The sequence below is a fragment of the Oncorhynchus mykiss genome, chromosome 18 (assembly GCF_057628025.1).
Source record: "Oncorhynchus mykiss isolate SJ-2025 chromosome 18, ASM5762802v1, whole genome shotgun sequence".
Taxonomy (NCBI): domain Eukaryota; kingdom Metazoa; phylum Chordata; class Actinopteri; order Salmoniformes; family Salmonidae; genus Oncorhynchus; species Oncorhynchus mykiss.
This window is the reverse complement of record NC_143039.1, coordinates 32981951-32994400: the sequence shown is the minus strand read 5'-3', so window position 1 is coordinate 32994400 and position 12450 is coordinate 32981951. Positions and strand designations below refer to the sequence as shown.

Genomic DNA, 12450 nt, shown 5'->3' with positions numbered 1-12450 from the left:
AGGGTCCTTGAGGGCTACCAGTGGCCAGAGCAGCCTCGTATCCCGGTCCCCTTAGTCAGACCAGTGGGACTCAGATGAGAGGGGGAATAAGACACGTGACGGGGTAGCGTGCAGCTCTGCTCTGCCCTGTTGGAGAATGCTAGACTTGCTGAGTCAAACTCCCCGTGTCCACCTGCCCTCGACCTCCCTGCCCCGATTTGGATGGCGCTGAGTCATTGCGCCGCACCCCTAGCCCTCTGGCGGGAGGAAGGGAAGGAGAAAGGGAGAGAGGGAAGGAGTTTTCGTGTGCGCTGTGTGGCGTTACTCAGTGGTGGCCTGGGTAGAGTCATTATTCTCCACCAACACGCTAACCTGACCGGTCACATTCTTCCGCTGGCTCTGTCCCCCAGCTGAAAACGTTGCAGTACAACAAAGGGACTTAGCCTAATGACGCGGCTGTGAGTTATGAGTCCTCTGAATGTCATTTCGGGTAAAGCATCTAGTTAAAACTAATAACTGAATTCTATAGTGCAGTAATGTAACCGGAGTTGCTCAGACAGACTGTTTTACAAAAGTAGCAATTTGCTTACCGCACATTTCGGTGTCCCTGACAGTCATCCTCTAAGAGTGTTGATAGCCTTCTTTAACTGTATGAGGCTAGAAATTAGAGCAAGTCAGCAACCATCCATAGCAGGTTTTGCTTCACTGCACGTTTTTCTCCCTTCCTGGTGAGAATTGTGATGAGTGTGAAACACCTCGACAGCTTAAGTGCTGTGCTTAACTGCCTATGAAACGTATTTCATCTTCCGAGGTGTGGATTCTCATTTGAATTAGGCTACTGTCACAATAACTCAAGGCTATTGGGTGTAAGAACAGGAAGTGCCTCAGGCATCCTTGTGTCAAAGCCACTGATTGGCTGACCAATATGACTAATATAGGCCTACACAGTCATTAGTAATAAAGTTCTCTGCTGTCTACAATCATTAGTTTATCCTTCTATTCAGGTTGGTTATTGAAAAAAACTGCTAGCAGGAGCTCAACTGAGCGGTTGGCTTCAGATGCCATCACCCGCTAGTACTTAATGCTGATTGTTAAGGTCCTGACTCAATACAGGCTGTCCGGCGAGAATAGTACGGATGCTTCACAGTTTTATCTTCGTCACCATCACACATTCAGTGGCAAGAAAAAGAATGTGAACCCTTTGGAATTACCTGGACTTCTGCATAAATTGGTCATACAATTTGATCTGGTTGGCCGGTAGGGATATCCTTGTCTCATCGCGCACCAGCGACTCCTGTGCCGGGCCGAGCGCAGTGCACGCTAACCAAGGTTGCCAGGTGCACGGTGTTTCCTCTGACACATTGGTGCGGCTGGCTTCCGGGTTGGATGCGCGCTGTGTTAAGAAGCAGTGCGGCTTGGTTGGGTTGTGTATCGGAGGACGGATGACTTTCAACCTTCGTCTCTCCCGAGCCCATACGGGAGTTGTAGCGATGAGACAAGATAGTAGCTACTAACAATTGGATACCACGAAATTGGGGAGAAAAGGGGTATAAAAAAATAATAACATTTATAAAAATTATTAAAAAATAACCTCAACCAAACGTTTTCTGTAGTTGCGGATCAGACCTGGACAACGGTCAGGAGGAATTTTGGACCATTCCTCTTTACAAAACTGTTTCAGTTCAGCAATGTTCTTGGGATGTCTGGTGTGAACCGCTCTCTTAAGGTCATGTCACAGCATCTCAATCAGGTTGAGGTCAGGACTCTGACTGGGCCTGTCCAGAAGGCATATTTTCTTCTTTCTTTCTTTCTTTCTTTCTTTCTTTCTTTCTTTCTTTCTTTCTTTCTTTCTTTCTTTCATTCTTTCTTTCTTTCTTCTTCTGAAGCCATTCTGTTGTTGATTTACTTCTGTGTTTTGGGTCGTTGTCCTGTTGCATCACCCAACTTACATTGTAGAATAATAGTGAAGACATCAAAACTATGAAATAACACATATGGAATCATGTAGTTACCAAAAAAGTGTTATTTTTCTGAGAAATGAAAGCTCTGCCATGCAAGAAATTGCAAAGAAACGGAAGATCTCGTACAACGCTGTGTACTACTCCCGTCACAGAACAGCTCAAACTGTCTCTAACCAGAATAGAAAGAGGAATGGGAGGCCCCGGTGCACAACTGAGCAAGAGGACAAGTACATTAGAGTGTCTAGTTTGAGAAACAGACACATCACAAGTCCCCAACTGGCATCTTCATTAAATAGTACCTGCAAAACACCAGTCTCAACGTCAACAGTGAAGAGGCGACTCCGGGATGCTGGCCTTCTAGGCAGATTTGCAAAGAAAAACCCTTATCTCAGACTGGCCAATAAAAATAAAAGATTAAGACACTGAAGAACACAGACACTGGAAAGAGGAACTCTGTTTCAGAAGAAAGTTATTTGTTTCTGGTCATTTTGAGCCTGTGATCGAACCCACAAATGCTGATGCTCCAGATACTCAACTAGTCTAAAGAAGGCCAGTTTTATTGCTTCTTTAATCAGGACAACAGTTTTCAGCTGTGCTAACATAATTGCAAAGGGTTTTCTAATGATCAATTAGCCTTTTAAAATAATAAACTTGGATTAGCTAACACAACGTGCCATTGGAACACAGGAGTGATGGTTGCTGATAATGGGCCTCTGTTAGCCTATGTATATGTTCCATTAAAAAAATCTGCTGTTTCCAGCTCCAACAACCATTTACAACATTAACAATGTCTACACTGTATTTCTGATCAATTTGATGTTATTTTAATGGACAAAAAAAGTGCTTTTCTTTCAAAAACAAGGAAATCTCTTAAGTGACCCCAAACGTTTGAACGGTAGTGTGCATATCTACATCAAATAGTTCCTCTCTTATTTCACTGGAGCCAGTACATCACTGGGACTGAGCTCCCAGAGCTCCAGGACATCTATATCAGGAAGGAAGGAAGGCCCAGAAAATGGTTAAAAACTCCAACCACCAAAGCCATAGACTATTCTCTCTGCTTCCGGTGCATCAAGTCTGACAACCAACGGGCTCTTGAACAGCGTCTATCCCCAAGTAATAAGACTGATAAATAGCTAACAAAATAGCTCCACGTACCATCTGAGTTGACCGTTTATTTGTATTTTTGCACTGTTTCTATTAGAGGTCAAACGATTAATCGGAATGGCCGATTTAATTAGAGCCGATTTCAAGTTTTCATAACAATCGGAAATCGTTATTTTTGGGCGCCGATTTTCCAAAAAACATTTTAATTACATTTATTTTTTATACTAGGCAAGTCAGTTAAGAACACATTCTTATTTTCAATGACGGCCTAGGAACGGTGGGTTAACTGCCTCGTTCAGGGGCAGAACGATGGTTAGTGTGCACTGCGCCCGGCCCGCCACAGGAGTCGCTGGTGCGCGATGAGACAAGGATATCCCTACTGGCCAACCCCTCCCTAACCCGGACGACGCTAGGCCAATTGTGCGTCGCCCCACGGACCTCCCGGTTGCGGCCAGTTACGACAGAGCCTGGGCGCGAACCCAGAGTCTCTGGTGGCACAGCTGGCGCTGCAGTACAGCGCCCTTAACCACTCCGCCACCCGGGAGGCAACCTAAAACATCTTACCTGGGAATATTGAAGACTCATGTTAAAAGGAACAACCAGCTTTCATATGTTCTCATGTTCTGAGCAAGGAACTGAAACGTTAGCTTTCTTACATAGCACTTATTGCACTTTTACTTTTTTCTTCAACACTTGTTTTTGCATTATTTAAACCAAATTGAACATGTTTCATTATTTACTTGAGGCTAAATTGATTTTATTGATGTATAAGTTAAAATAATATATTATTATATTATTATATTATATATTATGTATATTATAATATATTATATTATTATATTATATATTATGTATTAAGTTAAAATAAGTGTTCATTCAGTATTGTTGTAATTGTCATTATTACAAATAAAATAAAAATATTTTTAAATTGGCCGATTTAATCGGTATCGCCTTTTTTGGTCCTCCAATAATCGGTATCGGCGTTGAAAAATCATATTCGGTCGACCTCTAGTCTCTATGCACACTCACAGGGCCCTACACGCTTACACACTCACTCACTCCATCACCTGCTCACTCACATGTAATATGCACATACATTTACACTGACTCTACACACAAGCACACCCACTAACATACACTAACATACAAGCTGTTGCTACTCTGTATCTACTTCTATCGATCCATTATCCCTACACATTGTAAATATGGTGTTGGAACTAACCCTGAATATATACTGAACAACAATATAAACACAACTGCCTGATGGTGAAGCGTGGTTCATCACTCCAGAGGACGCGTTTCCACTGCTCCAGAGTCCAATGGCGGCGAGCTTTACACCACTCCAGCCCGATGCTTGGCATTGCGCATGATCTTAGGCTTTTGTGAGGCTGCTCGGCCACGGAAAGGCATTTCATTAAGCTCTCGACGAACAGTTCTTGTGCTTCTAGAGGCAGTTCGGAACTTGGGAATGTGAATGTTGCAACCGTCGCTCCTAGATGTTTCCACTTCACTATAAAAACACTTACAGTTGACCTGGGCAGCTCTAGCAGGGCAGCAATTTGACGAACTGACTTGTTGGAAAAGGTGGCATTCTATGACGGTGCCACGTTGAAAGTCACTGAGCCATTCTACTGCCAATGTTTGTCTATGGAGATTGCATGGCTGTGTGCTCGATTTTATACACCTGCCAGCAACGGGTGTGGCTGAAATAGCCGAGTCCACTAATTTGAAGGAGTGTCCACATATTTTTGTATATTCAGTATGGTGTATTTCTCGTGTTTTTATTTATTTAAATGTTCTTATATTTATACTATTTGGATATTGAATACTGTACTGTTGGGCAGGGCTCGCAGGTTAGGCATTTTTACTGTACTTGTGCATGTGACAATAACACTTTTTTCCCAGCGTTTTATTTACTGCTCTCTGTCAGCTTTCATTTGTCCAGTGGCACGCTGGACTGGACATGGCTGGACTGCTTTGACAGAACAGATTGAATCCTCACAAACAAAACACGCTCTACCTCACTCTCCTGTCTCTCAGGGATTGACGGTGGTTCTGCTTCACTGCGCCACCTGAGGGGAGAGCCATTCTCTGTCTCGCTCCCCTCTCTCCCTGTCAGTGTGTCGGAGGCCTGTTTGTCTGCGGCCTCCATCGGCTGCAGGCAATGTGGACTAGACAGACCTGGGACTGGAGCTCTTCCGAGGGTGTGAGCTACTGCATCCCACTGCTGCCCTGTCGATCACGATCATCCGCCTCCAGCGTGTGTGTGCGCTTGCGTACGTGCATGTGTCCGTGCGCGCGCGTGCGTGAAATACAGTGCAGATGTGGGCCGTGGCAGCAGACAGACAGACAGACGACATAAATAGTAAATAGTGTCTCAAGCAGTACGTTAGCAGATGTTAGCCTCTTCTTCCAGCCTGAGCTGCTTTGTGTCGGGTGTGTATGTTGTCCAGACATCTCTCTGTCCGCCAGGGATTCTGTTGCTCCATTCACCACCCCTTTCTGATTTATAACACACCACACATGGTATCGGTTCAGCATGATTTTTTACACTCACTCTGCATGGTTTGTATATTTATGAAGTGCTATTTTCACAGCTGTAGGACATTTTGAACTTGGAGGTGTGGTGGTGTCACCCTGGGGTCTTTTCCTGATCTGCTTGGTAGTCAAATGTACTGCCTGCTTCTACAGGCGTGTCCTTGAGAGAGTGTTTAGCAGCTTTTAAGTCTGTCCAGAAGAACATTGAATTCCGACCTGCTAGAAAAGCTAAATCAAAAAAGGGATAGGGTCTTTGGGGGCGGCAGGTAGCCTAGTGGTTAGAACGATGGGCCAGTAACCGAAATGTTGCTGGATCGAATCCCCGAGCTGACAAGGTAAGAATCTGTCGTTCTGCCCCTGAACAGTTAACCCACTGTTCCCCTGGTAGGCCGTCATTGTAAATAAGAAATTGTTCTTAACTGACTTGCCTAGTTAAATAAAGGTTACATTTATGTTTTTTGGTCCAGGGCCATGTTTGCATGATTGCTTAACACTCCCTGAAATGGGAGCACATCATTTTCTAGAATCTTATTCTATTGTAAGTTGCTTTTGGATAAAGAAAGTATCTGCTAAGTGGCATACGTTTTTCAAAGTTAACGGCTCTGCTTGTGTCCTTAATTTGATCCCTCTTTTCAGGAAATGCACATTTGTAGTGTATTAAGAGTAAAAAAAAAAAAAGGCTTCTAAAGTTGGTAATTTCCCACTTTGACGTTTCAGATTTGATTTGCCCTTAACGAAAAATGTATCAACCCCTACAAAAAAAATGTCAATTAACTATAATCCACATAATAATTCACGTTTCCTGTCGCTGCAGGATAATTTTCCCGCTGTAGCAAACTGGCTCAAATTAAGACCCTACATCTGTAGCAAGGCAGATTTCATGGCCTGGCTCTTCGTGGTCCCAAGACAGGGCGAAATCTCGCTTTCATTTCTCTGAGCTTTTCTCTTTACGGCCACTAAAGGTGAATGAGTCCCCAGAGTACGGTAGAGTTACATGGAGACCGGGACCGCTCGATGCGTTGTCTCTTAATGCATCAGAAACCATCTGTCTCAGTGGAAGCACTGTTGTTTGTATTGACAGAAGTGAGTCAAATGACTCCAAAGGGACACTTTTCTGCCTTTTGGATTCTGGTTTTGAGAAGGAGCACAAGTCTAAAGGTATTTATAAAGTGTAGGAGTGGTGACTTTTTAGATAACAATTAATACAAATATCTGGACAGGGGAGACCTGACCTAGATCAGCTATACTCTTAGGCTGCGTTTACAAAGGCAGCCCAATTCAGATTTTTTTTCTCCCCACTATCTGCTCTTTTCACCAATCACATGAGATCTTTTCACATCAGATCTTTTTCAGAGCTGATCTGATTGGTCAAAAGACCAATTAGTGAAAAAAAAACATATCAGAATTGAGCTGCCTGTGTAAACGCAGCCTTAGACAGTGTCAATACAGACCAAGAACTCAGACCTCCCATAATACATGATGTTTGTCAGAAGATAGGTCTATAGGAGTCAGTACCTTGTCTCACAAAGTAGCCTTTTCCTACAGTCAAATGACCAAATCACCCTCTAGTGGCCTCATACGTGGAATAGGTTATTCATATTTTTCATAATTTCATAAATAATAAACAAAACAAAACAAAAAGAAATGACGATGAAAATCTGGTGTTTCTATGTCAAACGGTTTTGTTATATTTCAGTCTTCTGTGATGTATATAAAGTGTAATATTGCAACGCAAACTCAAAATGTAATACAGTTCAACTCTATATCTGACATGGTACAGGCTTTTTACTCATACCCACGTCTGTGAGGTTTATACTTTTGTTTCAAAGTATTTGTTCAAGAGTACCAAGAAACACTCTGTGTGACCCTGATTTAGCCCACTGCAGTAAAAGGTTAAAGGTGAAAAATCTCCACCACCTGTGAGGTGAAGAAGAATGTGTACTGTACTCCCTGCCCCTACAGGACTTGTTTTTTCCCTGATGGTTAGTGAACTCAGGAAATAGACAGGGAATAACACAGAAAGGTGACATTAACATCATTTCAGAGGCCTGTCTGTGAGGTTTTTCTGGTGTTGTGTAAACAAGCTCTAGGAAGTTTAATAAACCATGCTTCAGTTCCTACGGTCATTATTCCGGCTATCACAGATTAGGAGTGATGGCTATTGGCTACACCTTTTTCCACATAATCAATTAAATATGAGCAACAAAGGATGTTAAAGTATTCTGATACAGTGGGGCGGGCATCCTCTCCTGGATCTCTCTATTATTTCTTCAAGGGCAAATGATTTATTTCTGTGTGGATTATTTTATTTTGCCATCCCCCACTGCAGGTGCTCATCCTTCATACAGTAGGCCCAGTAATATAATCCCCTGAATCTTAATCTCCTCTCTTGGAAATTATTTTTGGAAAACAGATTAAATGCAGAGAAACCAGGAGAAGTGCCATCTGGCCCCGTGGGCCCCACCCTGATAGGAACATGCTGATCTGTGCACTATAGAGATATAGTGTGCAGGGAAGGCATCACCCTTACTGTGTTGCCTTGAATCGGTTATGTATGTATCCCTACACTAAAGGGGTTACCATGGTTTTCACAGTAGCTTACAGGCAGCTCGTGGCAAGTAGAATTCTGTATTTCATTTTACAGTACACCTACTGTAATATAAATACGGCATCAGAGCAAGTACTGTGTAATGACACAATGCAATACCGTAAAATGTACTCTATTATACTGTAAAAAAGTCAACGCTACCTTAATCAGAATGAATGGATGCGATTCATTGAGGGTTTGTATTTCACAATATTTTACTGTAATTACAAGCAGTTGGTGCAAGCAGGTTGGCTGCTAGGTAAAGTGTTTACACATTACACCATATTAATGAATATTCAGTGGCACTTCTAGAGGCCTTAAGGCTTCCATCTTGGCAGCAACTACAGAGCAAAACAGAACAAAAGGACATGGGAATTTGCTCAACCATTTAAGGTTTAAGACTTGCTGCCACCCCATTCTGTCCCCTATACAAATTGATGGGGCACTATAACCACGAGTTAAATTGGTTACAGAATTCTCACTCACGGGTACAACAAATATAGCCTCTTACAAGGCACACCTCACAATATGTTAATAATGAGCCAGAAACAACAAACCATGCAACTACTAGTGGTCAAAAGGTTTTTGGCTCTACAAAGAAAGATATGGTGCGGGACACTGTATTCTGTGGGGTTGATTACAGTGCCATTGGAGATACAGCAATTATTTCCCCGCCCACAACCTTTTCCCACAATGCACCATAATTTACAGTATGCTGCAGTAAATCATTTCAGAGTATTTTACTGTTGACAATACTCAAAATGACTGTATAAATGACAGTTTTCCGTTACAGTGGATGAACAATCGATTAGGCATGTATCGTGTGTACAGTCGGATATGTATGTAGGCCTGTCCTATGATGATTACACCACACACAGTGGTAGTGTATTATCAATGACAATATAATGGTGTTCTAGAAGCTTTAGAGCGTGGGGCCAGTAACCGAAAAGTCGCTTGTTTCGAATACCCGAGCCGAAAAATCTGTCGACGTGCCCTTGAACAAGGCACTAGGGGCGCTGTACTACTATGGCTGACCCGGTGAAACAACACATTTCACTGCACCTATCCAGTGTATGTGGCAATAAAACATCAAAATATTTCGGGTATGCAGAATATTTATTGCCATATATCTCCATCAGTACGCCATCGTCATTTCAAAGGGACGTTACCGGCGGTGAATAGATGAATAGGGATTTTACTCTTGTGCATGAAATAAATCCGTAACATTCAGTCATGTACGTTCCACCGCTGAGAGCAGTAAAACTGGTTTGATGGTCACAAGGGAGTCATTCTCTGTAGAGACTGTCACCTCAAGGATTTATTGGAGCCTGTGCATCAGCTCAGTATCGTAAACCCGATTGTTAAAGGTGAAATCTGTGATTGCTGCATCAGTTTTTGTACTTTTAAATTCACTATATTTTTGAAGAATACACTTTTGAAGACTGTAACTTGTAAATTCCTCATAAGCTTAGTTCAGTTGTCTTACCCAACCAGAATCCAAAGTAATAAAAAAATATTAATTTTTTGTATTTATTTAACTCAGCAAGTCAGTTAAGAGCAAATTCTTATTTACAATGACGGCCTACACCAGCCAAACCCAGACAACGCTGGTCCAATTGTGCGCCGCCCTATGGGACTCCGGTTGTGATACAGCCTGGATTCAGAGCTATGGATGAAAGGACTGCCCATCTGAGATGAATATGATAGTTTTAACCATGTGTCTGTAGTGACACCTCTAGCACTGAGATGCAGTGCCTTAGACCACTGTGCCACTGTATAGCCTTAAAACATGGTTAAAACTATCATATTCATCTCAGATGGGCAGTCCTTTCATCCATAGCTCTGTCTATGAATTTTAAAGGGGTAACATTTTTCCAGTCCCATCCCTCATCTTGTTTACCAAATCAGAGCTGTTGGGCGACCGCTTAACTGCAGATTTCCCCGTAAAAAGATTATTGTATACTTTTTAGCCAGTAGTACTGAAAATAGCAATCATGAGCCAAAAGTGGTCCCCGACAATTGCGTACTACATCATATATGTGTGCCACATCATCTCTCTCTCTCTCTCTCCTCATTGGATAACGCTGGGCAGACCTCTTGCCAGCTGTCGCTTAAATGCGAGGGGCTGAACCTCATTGGATAGAACTCAAATTGCTAGAGGGCTTGCCAAGGTGGGGGGAAATGTAGGGAAAATGGCATGGCACAGCTTCAAGAAAACGGTCGCTTTCAAACTAGGGATTTTGTGGCTAATTGAGGTACGACAGTAATTATGCTCGTAGATTATGCATTTATGAACTACACATTGACACATCCAGCCCAAAGCGGGAGGTTTACAAAATGCTTTCTCAGTCGCTAAAGTACCAGAGAGAATGCCTTTAATGTTTCTCTCTGCTTGTAAATTAACCGTACATAGGCTACTGTATAAGTTTCACACAGCAATACTTAAGTGGAAGAAAAAAAATCGCTCATCACAATGTAACGTCAACGTAGCGTCAATGTAAGATTAATGTAACATGAATTCCATTAAGTGAAACTGTAATGAAATAGCCGTATATACACTAAAACCCACATGTTTAAAAGAGCCATCCCAGACTGCTCATCATCAGGACTGTCCGAAAGCAAAGCACTCTGACAGTGAGTCAACATCACCGGTTCCTTACTCCACGCTCCCGTCTCACTACTGTACTACAGGAATTGGTTTTGATTTCCATACATGAGTTGTGAGGATGGGCTTGCCCTGCTCATTCAAGAGGCATACAACTGGAAGAGTTTGGACAAGTGTACTGGACCGGGAAGGAGGCGTACAGGCCAAGGGGTCGGAACAGACGAGTGAGGAAGTGAACTCCCCTCAGGAAGAAGGTGGGGAAAAATCCATGGGCACATCGTCACACAATACTATGTGCATGTGTGTTGTTAGCTGCAACCTTCTACCTGCCAAAATTGTATTCCTCCTCTCATTCACTCTCATTCTGTGGTCTGGTTGTGGACAATGATAGCTCTATCAGCCCTTTACGAGGGCCACCTTCAGAAAGAGACCCTCTCAAACAGACTTTGGGAATGTTTGGTTTCTCTGCATGGTTCAGTGAGGAGATATCCAGTCTTTTTTTAAATCGAGCTAGTGCAGGTGCTATTTGCATGTGGCTCCCACAAAATGTGCTCTAATTATTATTTTTTGTGTCATATTTCCTTGGCAATTAGAAGCACCATGGACTCTGTAAACTGTACCAATACTCTGTCAAACACACTGAGTTTTCAAACCATTGTCACTCGTGACCACAGTCATCAGGCACCATAAAGCATCAAATGGAATCACTGGTGCACCAAATTACCCTCAGCACATGTGGGTCTGCCTGAGTAACCTACCCCATAGCCTTGTGTCCCAAATGGCACTCTATTCCCTATGTAGTGCACCACTTTTGACCAGAGCTACTGGCGTACAGGACAGCCCCTGCAAGGTGTGTGGGGGGGGGGGGGGCGTGTGCCTGTCATCGATGTCTATTTGTTTTTTTTTATCCTCAAAGTCATTCATAAACATTTTTAATTTCCATATGCGCTAGGAAGCTTAAGCATTTGTTTCTTGAGCTTCAAGAATGTGACTGATCAAAGTGCCTCAGGCCTTGAAATAGAAATAATTGATTGAAAGTAAATGGGATATCGGTGAACAAATGCCGTGGTAAAGACTACGACGGTGCCAGTGGAATGAGTGGCGCTTACTCACGGGTTCAAAAGCACATGTCTGGCCGAGAGTTTCACGCATTGTTCTTAGGTAGAGTTTTAGTTTAGAAAACGATCTCTCCGCAGAAGTGACAGAATGGTAAACAAGAAAACTTGATTGCCGTAGCAACATCAGGGAAACTGGGCAGAAGGGAGTGGTGCTTCAAACGCAACAGTTCTGGAACATCTTTAATTGAGCCTCGCGCATTCTCCCTTATTTTCCCGCCTCAACACATCACGGAAAGAGATGAACTGTATAGGACGCTCTGGGATATGTAGTCTGGATACTGGACAGGCAATTCATTGGCAAATGCAAACAGATCATCTTTAGTGGAGAACAGTTCTTCAAGGGCTTAAACAAACCAAAAAATATGGGTTGCTGATTAGTGTGCTGTGTTTAATTTCATTAAATCATGGCAGCTTTGCGACACCATGTATAGCTTCGTGAAATGTTTGGCTTAACATGAGAAAATAATGACCAAATAGGCCTACCAATAGATATATATCCATTAGCTAAAGTATGAAAATGCTGTAAGGTGCTCCGGATAATAGCGTCTGCTAAAT

The 12450-nt window shown here is 42.7% G+C and overlaps 1 protein-coding gene across 3 annotated transcripts in view; it reads left to right on the top strand.

Annotated features, from left to right (window-relative positions):
- The window catches only part of LOC110495905 (double-stranded RNA-specific editase 1), a 59697-nt gene that overhangs the window by 11909 nt on the left and 35338 nt on the right, over positions 1–12450 (top strand). The gene's annotated exons all lie outside the window — the stretch shown is intronic.